The following is a 17399-nucleotide window of genomic DNA, read 5'->3' on the forward strand; positions in this document are numbered from 1 at the left end:
AGCAATGAACGTAAGCGCTTTGCAATTTATTTTGATTTCGCCCGAGTATCGTTAATTTGGTTCTAAGAATTGAAGAGTTCCGTTACTTTGTCATGGATTCCGTAATTAGAACCTAACCAAACTCTCATCAAACTATCTTTAAAGTATATCCTTTCCAATAAAAAAAGAATCATCGAAATCGGTTTACGCGATATTGAGTTATTCGTAAATTTAGCATCCACTTTGCTATACCTATGTATAGCAGATTTAAGACTTGTATGGTTTTCTCATGGATGCCACTGTCAGATCTGGACCAAAATACAATGGGACCACACGGGAAGCACCAGCTTACAAATAAAAAAAGAATTATCAAAATTGGTTCAAACAGTCGAAAGTTTTGAGGTAACAAACATAAAAAAAATACCGACGAATTAACCTTAAATTTGACATAAACCTTAACTAAGAAAATTGATTTGATATCATTTAAATCAAAAGCAGTGCCACAGTGTCAGAATTTTCTACGATTAATAAACCAAACCTGAAACTTGAAAAAAAAATTGCAAAACGACCAACACTTCCGGATTTCAATATTAATTAAAAACTAACTGCAAACGAGGGCTTATTTTCTCATTAAAATAATTCTCCCGTGAAACAAGGCGATTGAAATATAATTATAATTAAATGTTGAGAGTGTCGGGCGGTTGGACGTTAACGCCGACTCACTAAATAGCTGTAGAGTACTCTTGTTACACCAATTACGGCTCGCTCAAAATGGCCGACAGTTTTAAACTTTTCACATGGATTTACTGGCACCGCGTCACAGCTACACATCAATCAAGCCCTTCTCGCTTGTTCATGTCATATAATACGTTAACACATAAAATTTCAAATCATTTTTGATAGTAAAATATATATGTATCTATTGAATGCCTTGCTAAAAAATACTGAAACAGTATATAAAATATGTAACTTCAAGTTCTCTTTAACTTTACCCGCAAGTAATTTGAATGGAATCCCTCTAGTTAAGTTAGGATTGGAAATGTTTTAAGTACTTAGAATGTAATTTTATGTGTGTGGCATGGTATACTTATTCTTATTCTTTCGATGAAGTCAGCTTATTTCATTAAGAGGTAACCCGATGGTAAGTGATAACTGTTGTATTAATACCTTTTTTGTTATGATATTGAAAATCCGTAGACATATTGATATAATAATAACATTTAAAATATTGTTCAATTATTTAAATATTTTTTTTAAACCAATATACACTTTTTCGACGTAAAAAACCGATTCGAAAGTTTTTTGCCTCACATGAGAAGAACGGGCGCAAGAAACTCATGGAGTTTCATCTTTTTTTTTTGGTTTTCTAGTTTTCTTAATTTTTTTACTTTAATTTAACTTTTTAATTTAATGCAACATGTAATCAGCGCGAATGGAATTCTTAGATCTAATGGATTTATGAATATATTGGATATAGAAGCCACATATAATGATTTAACAATTTTCAAGGATTTCCGACCTTTAGAAATCGTGATGAAAACCTGAGGCTATATAATATAATTACTTATATTGGTCCTAATAGCTACCCGTTTTTATTTCTTATCTTTTTATTATACTACACCTAATCTCTCCTATTATGTGATGTAAAAATTAACAGAATGTAACTTAAAATCTGAAAATGACTTTAATTGTTATTTAATTTTAAGTAACACTTATTGTTATTCGTAAAAGCTTAGATTAAACGTTGTCAACATATGTTATTAGTACTCACATAGTTTTATGTAATTCTTATTAATGAGGTATCTTATTCTTTAACTAGCTGACCCGAGTGACGTTGTTCTGTATATAGTAAATACACACACACACACACATACTCACGCCTTGTTCCCGTCGGGGTAGGCAGAGACAATAGAATGCCATTTGCTTCTATCCTTACAAACCTCACGCGCTTCCTCTACATTCATTACTCTTTTCATACATGCTCGTCGGTTGCGGGTGCTTCGGACCTCTCCTTTTCTCAAAACGTCCCCAATTTGATCGACGAATGTTCTACGAGGTCTCCCGCGACCGGATTGCCCACACACACTTGCCTTATATATTTGATGCGTCATTCTTTCTTCACTCATTCGCTCCACGTGTCCAAACCATTTAAGCATTCCTTTTTCAGTCCTTGTCACAACATCCTCTTTCAAACCACAGAGCGCTATAATAAATAAAATAATGTTTTTATGAATTTGTCAATAATATATCGTAACATCAAGAATTACTTCGTATAATATGCACCCTGCTGTCGTAATGAAATTGTTTCACAGCAGAACTGTCAAACCGTGCGTCAATAAATTCTCTCATAGAAATTATGTGTGGAAACATCAAAGGAAAAACAAATTTGTTGTTTTTATTTAATTCCGAGCATTTTCCTATTTATTCACCTTTTAAACCTTCTCTGGACTTCCACAAATAATTCAAGACCAAAATTAGCCAAATCGGTCCAGCCGTTCTCGAGGTTTAAGGACTAACGAACAGCAATTACTTTTTATATATATAGATAAAGAAATAAATAAATAACCTACAAGTACCAAATCTTCGGAAACCTTAACCAAACGAACAAAATGCTTTATCTTAAATATACATGTTCGATATCACTGGAGGTCAGAAATGCGGATACTGCAAAGGAGATATAGGATAATCATATGAAGGACAGGACTTAAAAATGAAAGCTTAAGTTATTTCGCTTAATAATTATATTTAACATTTTATGCACAAGGTGAAAACCTTTGAAAATGGCTTTGAAAAACACAAATACGAAAGTTACGTGTCATTTAGTAAAAACTAAAACTACTAAATGTGATGTAAAACGTAAAGCAGATTGTATGTTTAAAGTGTAGATTAACAGGGATATAAGAGTCTTCAGTACCCTTTGAGAAAGGAAAAGAAAGCACTCAGCATGTTTGGATTGCCAGGGATTAAATATGCAGATTATCGAAGGAAGTATTATTGTTACGGATATGGCTTGATTATTGACATCTCTATCTAAACGGATGATAGTAAATTTACACTTAAAAATTAGAGAACCCTACGTATATTGTAGTAATATAAAAATAAACCTGAGTAATGTAAAAAGTGGGAGGCGTTTCAATACATTCTGAATGAGGCTGAAGTGAGACAGTCTTACTCACATGGTAACCGAAAAAACACAAAGCATTTTTTATGGAAAAGGAGGACAAAGAGCGTAAGTGTCACCTGGTGCTAAGCGATCACCGCCGCCCATATTCTCTTGCAACACCAGAGGAATCACAGCAGAATTGCCGGCCATTAAGGAAGATGTACGCGCTTTTTTTGAAGGTACCCATGTCGTAACGTCCCAGAAACACCGCACAAGGAAGTTCATTCCACAGCTTTGAACATGGAAGAAAGCTCCTTGAAAACCACACTGTGGAGGACCGCCACACATCCAGATGGTGGGGATCATATCTTAATTTGTGGCGTGTCTTGCGAAGGTGGAATTCGGCAGAAGGAATCAGGTGAAACAGCTCTTCGGAACAGTCCCCGTGATAAATTCGGTAGAAGACACCCAATGAAATGACGTATCTACGCAATGCTAAGTAATCCAGCCAGAACTGTCAGTATAATGTACTTTTTCGTTGTTACAGAAACATTGGAAATATTCCATTCCCGATACTTTTAGTGCAGCCTATGTATTTTTGCAAAGGAATGATGTAAAAGGATGAAAAAGATTGGCGTAAATAAAATTTGAAATATAAAAAAATTCAATGATTTTTTATGATTTGAGTTGAGGCCTACTTTTTGGAATGGGTGGTTGTTTTTGACTTTCAATAAGTGTTATCATATCCTATTTTCAATAAAAATATTTGAATTTGAATGCGTACCAATCAGGTTTCTTCCTGATCTGGTGGTAAGCAAAACGTGCGCCAATGATTCAATATCTACTCTTTCCTTATTGTAAGCGAGCTGTGATCGTCCCAGACAATACTTTATTAAAATAATAGTACACATGTACAGTTCAGACTTCAGCAGGAAATTACATCACTTTAAAAAATCTCAATTTTTCTGTATGGCGTGGAGTCGTCTGTCGTGGACGATACTGGCTCGAGAGAGGCAGAGGATTGATGCCTTAGAGATGTGGTGCTGGAGGCGTATGTTAAGGATACCTTAGACGGCCAAGCGAACAAATGTGTTGATCGTCTCACAGATAAAATAAATCTCTAGATTAGATAAAAACCCGTCTGTCCACGATATGCCACCAACGAATTCTTTCGTATTTTGGCCAGGAACGTCTAGAGAGAGAGAGGGAGAGAAAAAATCTATTCTGTAATTTTGTACAAACATTCGCTTGGTGTAATAACTTACGGGGCTTTTTAGCCTTAGGGCCGTTTAACCCACATGATCCAAGTTGGATTACATTGATAAAGGGTACACTTACCATCAGAACACCACACGTACCATTGTTTGTTCTCCTCATTTAAAAAATAATAATAATATAATTATCCAGATACCTAGAGGCGAGGACATGGTAAAAGTACTATCAGTACTACTGGAAACCCAAGCGCTGTCAGCTATTTCGGTCAAAGGATCAGCCTAGCTATCCATCATGGAAATACTGCCAGTATTCTTGGTACACTTCCCTGTAATCATATTGTAAATATAGATAAAATACTTGTTTTGTATGAATAAACTAATAAATTTATATTAATTACTGTCGTGATTAACTTATTTCTGAAATATAAATCAAAATAAGTAACTATAATCATTGAAACACCTGTTCAATATGAAACTATTCTACAGAGAACAGTTTCCTGACAATTTATCATCATCCATTAGCTCCCTCTAACACAGCGCTTCTCCCGTGGGACTTCACCAAAGGGTTCAACTTTGAGACGTTAACTGAGACTGACTCGAACTATTATCGATTAATTATTAGATGACTCCCTTATATTGCTATTAACAATTTATCTAGTAAATAGGTTTCACCTACTATTATGTTCTGTATTTTTGTATACGACTTTTAACAGCTAGATGAGAATACGATTTTCTCACTATTTATTAATTAAAATATATTTACATAAAAATGATAATATTTATACCAGCTAGAGCTAAACGGTATTACCTACCTAGCTACTTCAATTGATGCTGGGGCTGCTGCTACGACTGCTGAAGACAGCAAGCATCGCAAATATGTTGATTGGCTCAGTGAGTCTTACATCTTTGAGCCGTTTAGTGTCGAGACACTTGGTCCGTGGGGCCCAGAGACGCGGAGAATGTACAAAGTACTATCTACGTGCCTCAATGGGGCTGGAAACCCAAGCGCTGTCATTTTTTTCAGTCAGTTTTCAAGCGATTTCAGTCAATGGATCAGTCTTCCTATCGAGCTGGGAAATCCTGCCAGTATTCTTGGTATACTTCTCCGTAATGATAGTTTTAATTAAATGTAATCATATTATTATAAACATAATAGTTATAAGTACTGTTTTGTTTGATTAAATTTAATTTCAATTCAGGATAAAATAAAAATATATACGAGACACGATGAAATCAAAATATGTACACACATACCAATACAAATACATGATGAAATAACCACTGACCCCATTTTACTGATGGCTGTATGGTACTGTTTCAGTACCATACCGTGAGATTAAAACAATCTTTGATCTTCAACGAAATATATTGTTAATAATCAGTTATTAAACAGTTAATAAACAGTTATTACATATCTGCCCCATTGTTTAAACGCAAGAAATTTATTTTGTTTCCGTCTAATTCTCTACCAAAAACAGAAAAATACGAAAAAATAGCTTTCACTTTTTTCTTTTTTTTTTAAGAAATACGTGTAACATAATATGTGGACGTGTTAAACGTATACTAACAACAAATAGAACAAAGTATTTTCTGTGTGAACAATCTCCAGCGAAGATGTGGCTTTCATACAGTTTATGTTTTTCAATAGCTTTGTACCTAACATACCCTCAATTCATGAAGGTCACGGGTCCTTGTCAACCTCTGTGTACTATACGCCAGCATAAACTGCTTTTTAATAGATCCTTACCATATCCACACAAAGACGCCTTGATCTGTTATACCAAAACTGAAATTCCTGACAGACAAATAGCCAGCCAAGTATAGAGTTCAATATGATTGCCTACACCATCGTTATAAATGTTACAACCTAGTACGTCATTAACAACCAAAAATACATAAAGTAACCGTGGATTACATTTTAGATCAAGATCATGAGTTTCTTTTACTTTTACATTAACTCTGATGTCAGTTCGTATGGACACATCACTGAATCACACAACTGGAATCTTAATTCCATTCTCGACTGTAATATTTTTACTATTGCCATCTTCTAACTATGAATAAGTACTTAGCCACTAATTTAAGATTCTTGTTTGGACGTCATTTGCCTTTTCTTTAGGCAAGCTAAGCACTTTATTTTGTGGGTACTGAATGACAACACTTGGCTCTGTTAGGCTCGCTCTAATAACTTTGCCTTAATGAAGTTTAAATCTGTGTTCTAATATTGTTATGGCTATTCATGAATTACGCATTGATTATCTGATGATATGGTAGAGACATTACAATCTAAAAATAAATATATACAAAAATACATCTTTACTCATTATAATTTAATTTAATTAATTAATTTAATTTTGTTATCCCTTGTTGCTAGCCATGGTATTCTACCAGGACATACATTTTCAACCAGAAACAACAGCTGCTTAGATCACATTTTTCTTAAAACTCGATGTGACAATATTGTGGCTGTGATTAAGACAGACATTACGGATCATGCGTCAGTCTTACTTAACATCTCAAAACCTATTATGCGACATAATATTGAATATAAATCTGTAAAAAGAATTAATTATGAAGCTGCACTAGCAGATCTACTAACCACGGACTGGAATTTCATTACTGATTCTGCAGATGCTAATATAGCAACGAATATGTTTCTCAGCTACTTAGCAAATGTAATCAAACAACATACTGTCGTAAAGAGAGTTGCAAGCGCTAAAAGAAAAATAAAGCCCTGGATAACCCCAGGGCTAATAAGATCAATCAGGAAGCGAGACAATCTGCATAAAAAGTGTCGAAAAGCTCCTAATAATAATGAATTGCAAAAAACTTACAGACTTTACCGAAACATGTGTAACTCTATCCTCAAAGCAGCCAAACGGAAATACGATAGGCAACTACTAAATAATTCCGTACATAAAACTAAAGATATGTGGGATAATATATAACGAATTTGCAATTTTGGTAGTGGTAAAACTAACGAATGTAAGGAACTATTAAGCTTATCATCTTCTCCAATCGATTCTGTAAATATTGTAAACAAATACTTCACCACAGTAGGATCCTCACTTGCAGCAGATATATCTGCTAGTCTCTCAGCAAAACTAATGGTGAAAAAAGACAATGAAAAATCTACTAAAACTCCTGAATCATCGTTTGCTCTCTTTCTTGTAAATGAATGCGAAATTATCAGCACAATTAATTCACTCAAATCTCAAAGCGCTCCAGGATGGGACGGAATATCAAACGACTTTTATAAAAATACTAAATTTGCTATTTGCAAACCCATTACACACATTTGCAATACTTGTTTCTTGACAGGAGTTTTCCCCACTGCATTGAAAAAATCTATTATATGTCCCATTTATAAAGGTGGAGATAGAGATAGTGCTTCGAACTATCGCCCAATTTCTTTACTTCCTGCACTATCCAAGATTATAGAAAAGATCATAAACAAAAAATTGGTGATATACCTAGAGAGTAAAAACTTGTTATCGAATAATCAGTTTGGTTTCCGGCCCAAAAAATCAACTTTTACCGCAGTAACAAAAATAACATATGATTTAGTTAATAACCTGGATTCAGGTAAAAAATGTTTGGGCGTTTTCCTAGATCTCACGAAGGCATTCGACACTGTCTCTGCTCCCAACCATTTACATAAACTAGAGCAACTCGGTATAAGGGGTTTTCAGCTTAAACTTTTTGAAAGCTACCTTACAAACCGCAAACAAGCGGTTAAAATTGACCAATATCTTAGTGACGAGGTCTATGTTGACTGTGGAGTTCCGCAAGGAAGCATACTCGGGCCAACGCTCTTCACTATATATATTAACGAACTCTGTAACATGCAATTACCTAACACTGTCATCTCAACATATGCAGACGACACTGCATTAATATTTTCAGGAAGTACATGGACAGACGTCAAGGAAATAGCAGAAAGAGGGTTATCCAAAGTATCTAATTGGCTAAAATGCAACATTTTGACCTTAAATGTAAATAAAACGAAGTATGTCCCCTTCTCAATTTCAACCAGAAACAATCCTGATCAGGACTATCAGATTAAAATACATTCATGTATGCATTTTCCTGGTCGATCTGACTATTGCAACTGTCCAAATATCCAAAGAGCTGACCATATTAAATACTTAGGAGTCTATCTAGACAGACACCTGAGATGGGACATACATATCGATAACCAGACAAGCAGAATTAGGAAACTAATATATATTTTTAAAAGCTTACGACATGTCGCAGATCCGGAACTTATAAAAAACATTTATGTGTCCCTGGTACAATCGCTATTAATATATTGCCTACCGGTATGGGGAGGAGTCCCGAAATCACACCTAATAAGTATAGAACGGGCCCAAAGATGCATACTTAAAGTAATGTTTTTTAAACATTTTAGGCATCCCACAAAGCAGCTGTATCGTGAAAATAGGCTAATGAGCGTGAGACTGTTGTATATTTTACATGTGCTTCTATATAAACATAATGAACTCCCATATAACACAATACGCGAACAAATTAAGCAAAAAAGGCTCCGACATAATGTCTGTCAAATACCATCAAACAAAACAAAATTTACTAATAAACAAATCCCTTTCTTTTCAAATTCTCTATATAATAAAATAAATAAAGATCTAAATATTTTTGAAATGACCACAAATAAACTCAAACATGAAGTTCAAAACTGGTTTCTAACAAAAGACTATAGAGAAACTGAAGAATTGTTAGAAATTATAACGTAATACATTTAAAATATAACATGACTCTTCTTAGTAAGTAAAACTACTTTAGGATCAATCAATAAAATCCACCTTAAAAAAAAATAAAAAAAAATATATATATTAATAATATGCAACTTATAACTGCATGGTCGCATCTAGTAGCTGCTAATACTGTGTTGATTCATGTCGGTATCAACTCACTTATTGTTTTATTGAGGGTACATGTAATTTTAATACAACAGCGAAGTACAATTTATTTTGTGCAATTATTGCCATTTTTATTAGAAACTGTGGTAATAATGTAGTGTGTTTGATTATCAATTGGTAGACATCCTGTTATTTAATTAAGTGTAACAAACCAAATATGTGAATCAGGTTAGCTACCTAACTACCCAACTGGCGAAATGGTCTGGGTATGTACCGAAAGTAATTCTGCTTTAATTAAATATCACATTACACGTATCATTTACATTACATCAGTTGACCTAAATAATTAATATACGATATTATTTATTAATAAGTACTTATATTTCAATAGGTTTAGGATACATTTAAACTTGTTTAATTTAAAACTAGGCAATAATTTAGATACCTTACGTCACTAATTAGCAAATAAGCACATATTCTTTTAGAAAATATTATATCTATCTATATTTCATACATATAAAGAAATATACAATCATATACCTTCACTAGTATGTACATAATTATCTGGTGGTATACATACCGACCTACATATTTACTCATTACCACTCATACCTTTAAATTAATTATATACTATATTATATTACTTATTTATTTTTCCTCTCAAAATTATTAAACTACAACTCATTTTGTGCATTATAATAGTTAGACATACACATTCTTGAACTATGGAATAACAGACCGATACACGGGGAGTACTTATATCCTAAACACAGGGAAACTTAGTAAGGAGTTAGAGCTCAGCCATGTACTAGTAGATTGTAGTCATAATGTAGACTACATACCTACCACTCCAGCAAAATATCAATTTTCTGGGAAGGCACCAGCTTTTATGTCTGCTTCACATAAAACCTACTGTCTGTATGTGCCTAGGTTCTTTAAGAAGTCCTAGCAATAAAAACTTCGTACCTACTTGTCTAGATGCACTTACCAAACATAAGTATATAGGCTTCTTCTTAATGTTTGTATCTAAAGGTTGTGATGTATAATGTTGTGTAGTAGGTATTATGAGTATGTAGTAGCATGTACATGGCTTTTTTGTATAATACGTTTTTCTTTTGAGACAAAATAAAATATTTGTATATTTGTATTTGTATAATTATTATTAAATTATTTCACATTCACGTAATATAATACTCCTAATTAATGTAAATTTAAAAATTTAAAATTCAAACAAAACAAATCTTATAACTATATTTACAATACTACGACTACATAAAATTAAAACTAACATTATGTGGAAGCATACCAAGAATACTGGCAGCATTACCGCGTTGGATAGCAAGGCTTATCCGTTGACCAAAATAGCTGCCAGCGCTTGGGTTTCCAGTAGCCTTATTGAGGCGCGAAGATAGTACTTTGAACATTCTCCGCGCTTCTGGGCTCCACGGGCAAAGTATCTCGACACCAAGCGGCACAATGATGTATGATTCACTGAGACCAACATATTTGCGACGCTTGCTGTCTTCGGCAGTCGAAGCAGCAGCCCCAGCACCACCTGACGTAACTTGGACTCGAGAAGGAGCCAGAGTGTCGACGCAAGTAGCGTCTTACATCAGCACCCTTCCCCGTGCACAAGCCACCAGCGTCATTCCATCACGACGCTTGCCATCGCGGCGGGTAATACCATTTGGCTGTAAAACAGCTGGTATATTAAGAACGGCAAATGCCCTGCGGATGACTTCATTATAATAAGATTGTATTTGTATTGTATATGTACTGTACATGTCAACAGTCATCGGATATGGACTGACATGAAGTTAAGATGAATGCGTAAGTTTTTCAAAATATCAATTACCAGCTCATCCATTAAGGTTAGCTTGGGGAATGTTGGCAGGTTCCGGTGCGAGGGTGGCACGCTGGCATGGTTGGGCACGGTTATCTCGCATTGTGAACATGGGACTCAACGCTTGACCGGCCATTAGTTTGGGGGATCGCGATTGCTGTAAACGCTTCATTGATCCGGTGACGCGCAAGATTTGTATCACAATATTTTCTATTTGTTTACGGTATACATATAGACGGAATGACGCATTAATGCATAAAATGTTCCATAATATGCTCAGATTAATTATTCATCTGTTTAGAAAACATTTTCTGCTCACATATATACATCTTAAAATCGATGTGTTTATGTCCATTGGATGCCAAAACGGTTAAATAAATTTGGATGAAGTTTACAGGCATTATAATGATTGCTTGATATAGATGTTAGACAAAATTATTCTATCATTCTATTTTCCGTTTTCATGGTTTAGCTATCCAACCAGTTTTGAAGAAAAGTAGTAGAGCCACAGGTTAGACGACGAATTTGTTATAACTTTAAGTGTTATAGGCAACGCCATTCCAAAAAATTCCAATCTGAGTTTGTCGTGGGCAGAATCTTGTCCTTTGTAATATGGTCCGGTTTGATTTCTGATGAGAACACCTTTGTCTCGCACTGATGCATATGCACCACAATATTACGCACACACACATAATTACAGTCAAACACACAGACAAATATACGTAAATATATAGTTTGATTGATTGATTGACGGGCGGACCTTGTGTCCGGCCTTATGTACGTGGCATGGTGTGTGTGTCCGTGCGGTCGTCACTGTCACTACAGTATATACTTACACACACATACACACGAATACTACATTGTTGTCGTTTTTATAAGTGTTGCAAGGTCCCTTGTGTCCATGAATAGTGATCACTTATGTCAGTTTCTAAATAAACCACTCTCTTTTCACCCTATCATATACTCTTTTTAAATGTCGTGTCCCGCGAGGTGAGTCTCTGCGTTATGAATTTAGTCGACTTTATCCCATTCGGTGTCGCTAGAAAGACTATCTATTGATCTTCTAGCATAAAAGAGGTTTTTATTCTAGTCTAGTATACCATCACGGCCCAGATACATAAATGTATTTTCCTCTTCCGGAAAAAATCTGTTTTAATTAAAACAATTGGAAAGGAGTAATGGTATTTCCTGTTTAATTTAATTACAAAACTACTTTTGTAAGTAAGATCCAACAATCACAATACCTGGTTTGTTACCAAAACTTCTATTATCTTTATTATACTCTCCTAACATTATGTGCATGTCTCTATTATCTATTCCATTCTTCAAACAGACAAGTTAATATTAACATATGCATTTAGTTGAGAGTACGCTTTAGTAGAAGTGTACGAAATAAAATAAAACAACGGTGTCTTTAAATGCAGGTGTATATATGGAGGAAGTTAATAATGGACAAAGCCGCAGTGAAAAGCCGAGCTCGTGTCTGTATATCCAGTAGTCTTCAACTCTAATCTCTATTGCACAATTGTTTTGGTCCAATTGTTAATATTATATTTTATTTTAGTATTGAAAAATACACTGGCCTGCAAAAGTAAGTATCACACTTTTCAAATTATTTTTTTTCTTAACTATAGAAGGTAGAGATTTAAGAATAAAAACGTTTTGTTGCAAATTTTATAGGCTTTAATTCTTAGAAACTAAAATTATACATTAGTAACATTTTTAACATAAAAAAGATAAAACAATGAAAATAGACATTTTTAGTTTAGTGTAAAAAAATTCAACTAAAATGTATTACATGTTATTTAATTTTTAATAACTGGTATTGCCTCCTCGAGCTCTGAATACAACTTCGAGCCGGTTTGGCATACTGAACACTAGGTTTCGGAGCCGATGTTGGGGAATATTCTCCCATTCTTCTACCAGGGCCTGCTTTAGTGCCCTGAGGGTAGTAGGTGGTGGTCTGCGATTTCTGACTATCCTCCCAAGCTCATCCCAGGCGTGTTCAATCGGGTTGAGATCAGGACTTCTTGATGGCCAAGCCATCACGCTGATACCGACCTCCTGAATATACTCTTGTACGATATGAGCCGTGTGTGGCCGGGCATTATGCATGCATCAGTATCGATCCATCACCCATATTTGCTAAATACGGCCCTGCATACTCATTGAGAATCTCTTGAGCATATCTTTGCCCAGTGAGGGTGCCATTTTTTATGGCTACTAGCTCTGTGCGACCTTCTGAAGATATGCCAGCCCATACATGTACACTGCCTCCACCGTATTGGACTCTTTCTGAGATGCAGGCTTGAAGGTATCGCTCACCAGGTCGCCTGTAAACACTTCGCCTTCCATCAGAAGTGTAAAAGGAGAATTGAGACTCATCTGCAAGCAAAATTCTTGACCATACTTCTTCATCCCACTGCATGTGTTCACGGGCGTATCGCAGTCTCGCTACTCGATGCTGTCTCTCGAGTTTTGTGCCACTCGCTGGTCTTCGGGGTTTCAAATTTGCTTCAGCATGTCTTCTTCTCACTGTACTGTCACTAATGTAGTCCCTCCGGGTCTGAAGTAGCTGTTGCTGGACTTCAACTGCATTTTGGTGGCGATTTCTTAACACAGTGTAAATAATATAACGATCTTCTCGGGCACTGGTACACCTGGGTCTACCATTACAAGGTCTCCTCAGATGTTGTCCAGTCTCTTCGTACCTTCGCTTTACCTTCTGGACCGTTCGTACCGTTACACCCACCATTCTTGCAGTGCGACGCATACTGATGCCTAGTTCCAGAAAAGCCATGATCCTAGCACATTCTTCAACTGAAAGAGGCATGATAAATAAATGTTATGTGCTTTTTAGCATAAATTTTTAAAACAAGACCCATCGATCTTGAAAAAAAATTTAAAACAGAAAGAAAAATGTGAATGGTAAAATTATAATTTGGAAACGTCCACTTTGAAAAAGGAATGGTTTTGTTTTTGAAGTTTTTTTTCAGCCAATTCTTAAAAGAAGGTTACCGACTATATATATAAGTTTTTTATGTACAAAATTAAATTCTCTTTGGAGTACTTTTTATTTCGAAAGTATATCTTGTGAACTTTAAACGTTATCCCAATTTTAAAAGTGTGATACTTACTTTTGAAGGCCAGTGTAGTTCAATAAATAACATAAGCTTCCGAAGCAAAAAACCAGATGGAGCACCTCGTCACATATCATTTTGTTCTGCAAATCACGTTATCTTGGCAAAAAAAATATTATTAACACCTTAGATTAAATATTTATTATTTAGCAATACAAATCTTATTACTATATTAACAATATTATAACTACATAAAATTAAAACTATCATTACGTGGAAGCGTACCAAGAATACTGTCAGCATGTCCGCGTTGAATAGCTAGGCTGATCCGTTGACTGAAATAGATACCAGCGCTTTGATTTCCAGTTGCCTTATTGAGGCGCGAAGATAGTACTTTGAACATTCTCCGCGCCTCTGGGCTTCACGGGCCAAGTATCTCGACACCAAACGGCACAAAGATGTATGACTCACTGAGACCGACATATTTGCGACGCTTGCTGTCTTCGGCAGTCAAAGCAGCAGCCCAAGTACTTAAACCTTACATAATTTTTACATCTAGATATAATAAGACAGCTGTGAACACGTTGAAAAAAATGGCAGCGAACTGTTAGCCTCTAATTTCAGTAAACGCACGCACACAAAAGCAAAGTAAAACGTAGCTGTCATGCACACTAAACTAATCAACCGGGCCTGTTGTCATACATTGCTTAACAGCAAGAGGCTCTGTTAGACAAACAAACTAATGCACATCCAGTCGCAGCTCATTCAAAAGAATTAGAGATGTGGTGTCCCGAATTTCTTTCCTTTCGCCTTAAAACATTCATGTTAAAAAAATATATATTTTAGTATTAAAACTTATTTAAAAAAATACCTTTTATTCAGTATATATTTTTAATTACTATAACCCAGTTTTACTTTACGCTAAACAGATTTTATTAGACTGTTATACTGAATTGTAACAATATTTTCCAGTTGTGTTCCTTGCCCTACGCTACCCTCTCACCGCCATTGATAGATTTCATACATAGATGTACTTCATTAATAAAGTATTACCTCCTTAGGCATCGTAAAACATTTTATTTACCAGCACAAAAAACGCTACCGATTTTCGTTCTCAGTAGTTTAAAGTTAGTGATGTAGGTACAAAGGTTAATATTCAGCTTATTATAATATTACTATAATATTTGTAAAGATAGAGAAAAATTCGCTGCATCTTTACCTTTGTACCAAACAACAATAGTAATGCACAACACACAGCACTCACAACGCGATTGTTCTTTTCTGTCGGAGAATTAGCAAACATTTGGAACTGCTTTTTAATACCCTACTCAGAATGTAGGGTAAGTGAGAGCTGGGAGTGTGCGTCTCAATCCAAAGTTTCTTTGCCTTTTTTCGACACATTACATTAGCTCTTTCTATTATCTTTACTAGACAAACTGTTACGGGATAAGTGCAGTATGTATTCATGCTAATGTTTCATGATATTCATGAGTTTGTGAAGCATAGTAAACATTCTATAATCATTTAAAAGAAACATTGTTCCTGATGGATTTGGAATAAGTATTTTTATTCTGTGTGTAATTTTATAACGTGTATATTATCACATCGTTACTTGTAAGTTGTACTATTATATATATTCTTTGACATCTTGCCATGTTTCACTGTGTTTCGTGTCTTTTTTTTTTTATGGAATAGGAGGACGAACGAGCGTACGGGTCACCTGGTGTTAAGTGATCACCGCCGCCCACACTCTCCTGCAACACCAGAGGAATCACAAGAGCGTTGCCGGCCTTTAAGGAAGGTGTACGCGCTTTTCTTGAAGGTACCCATGTCGTATCGTCCCGGAAACACCGCACAAGGAAGCTCATTCCACAGCTTCGTGGTACGAGGAAGAAAGCTCCTTGAAAACCGCACTGTGGAGGACCGCCACACATCCAGGTGGTGGGGATGATATCGTAACTTGTGGCGTGTCGTGCGAAGGTGAAATTCGGCGGCAGGAATCAGGTTGAACAGCTCTTCGGAACACTCCCCGTGATAAATGCGGTAGAAGACACACAATGAAGCGACGTCTCTACGCAACGCCAAGTGATCCAGCCGTTCACAGAGTACTGGATCCCCGACAATTCGAGCTGCTCTGCGTTGCACGCGGTCAAATGGATCGAGCTGATACTGGGGTGTGCCAGACCAGAGATGACAGCAATACTCCATGTGAGGCCGGACCTGCGCTTTGTAGAGCACTAGAATGTGGGCCGGCTTGAAGTATTGCCGTGCTCTATTTATGACGCCCAGTTTCTTTGAAGCCAGTATGGCTTTGCCTTCCAGATGACCACGGAATTGGCAATTGCTCGAGATTTCGAGACCCAGTATTCCGATACTAGGCGAGGCTTTAAGGGAAGTGTTCTCGAAGAGCCGTGATACGGCAAATGGGGTTTTTTTTGTGGTAAACGCGCAAACTTGAGTCTTCTGGGGGTTAAATTGGACAAGGTTCAACTTACCCCATTCCGCGCCTTCTCGAGAGAGGACTCGATAGAAGACACAAGTTTCTGCCGGCACTGGTCGACGTTTTCCCGAGAGAGACCTACATGGCCCGCGTATACGGCATCACCAGTGCTGTCGTCTGCATAGCAATGCATGTTGGCGGTGTCCAACATATCATTGATATGCAGAAGAAACAGCGTGGGAGATAGCACACAGCCTTGGGGCACTCCAGCGTTCACGGGCTTGGGATTCGAGCAATAAGCGTCGACAACGACCTGTATGCTGCGCCCAGTGAGGAAGCTGGAGGTCCACTTGCATAAGCTCTCGGGAAGCCCAAATGATGGAAGTTTTGCGAGGAGCGCCTTGTGCCATACACGATCAAAGGCCTTCGCTATATCCAGACCAACTGCCAGGCCTTCCCCCTTGCTTTCAATAGCCACCGCCCATCTATGTGTTAGGTATACCAGAAGATCGCCAGTCGACCGACCATGGCGAAAGCCGTACTGCCGGTCGTTGATCAACTGGTGACCCTCAAGGTATACCAAGAGCTGGCGGTTAATTATGCTCTCCATGATTTTGGAGAGTAGGAAGGTAATAGCAATAGGCCTGTAGTTTGCCGGATCCGAACTGTCTCCTTTTTTTGGGATCGGATGGACAAGGGCTGACTTCCATGAATCAGGGACTACGCCTTTTGAATAAGAGTGCCGGAATAAACGCGTTAGCACCGGCGTCAACTCAGGGGCACACGTTCTAAGCACGATTGCAGAAATGCCATCCGGCCCGCTCGACTTCCTGACGTCCAACGAAAACAGAGCTCGCCTA

Source organism: Leptidea sinapis, chromosome 31 (genome assembly GCF_905404315.1).
Source record: "Leptidea sinapis chromosome 31, ilLepSina1.1, whole genome shotgun sequence".
NCBI classification, from domain to species: Eukaryota; Metazoa; Arthropoda; class Insecta; order Lepidoptera; family Pieridae; genus Leptidea; species Leptidea sinapis.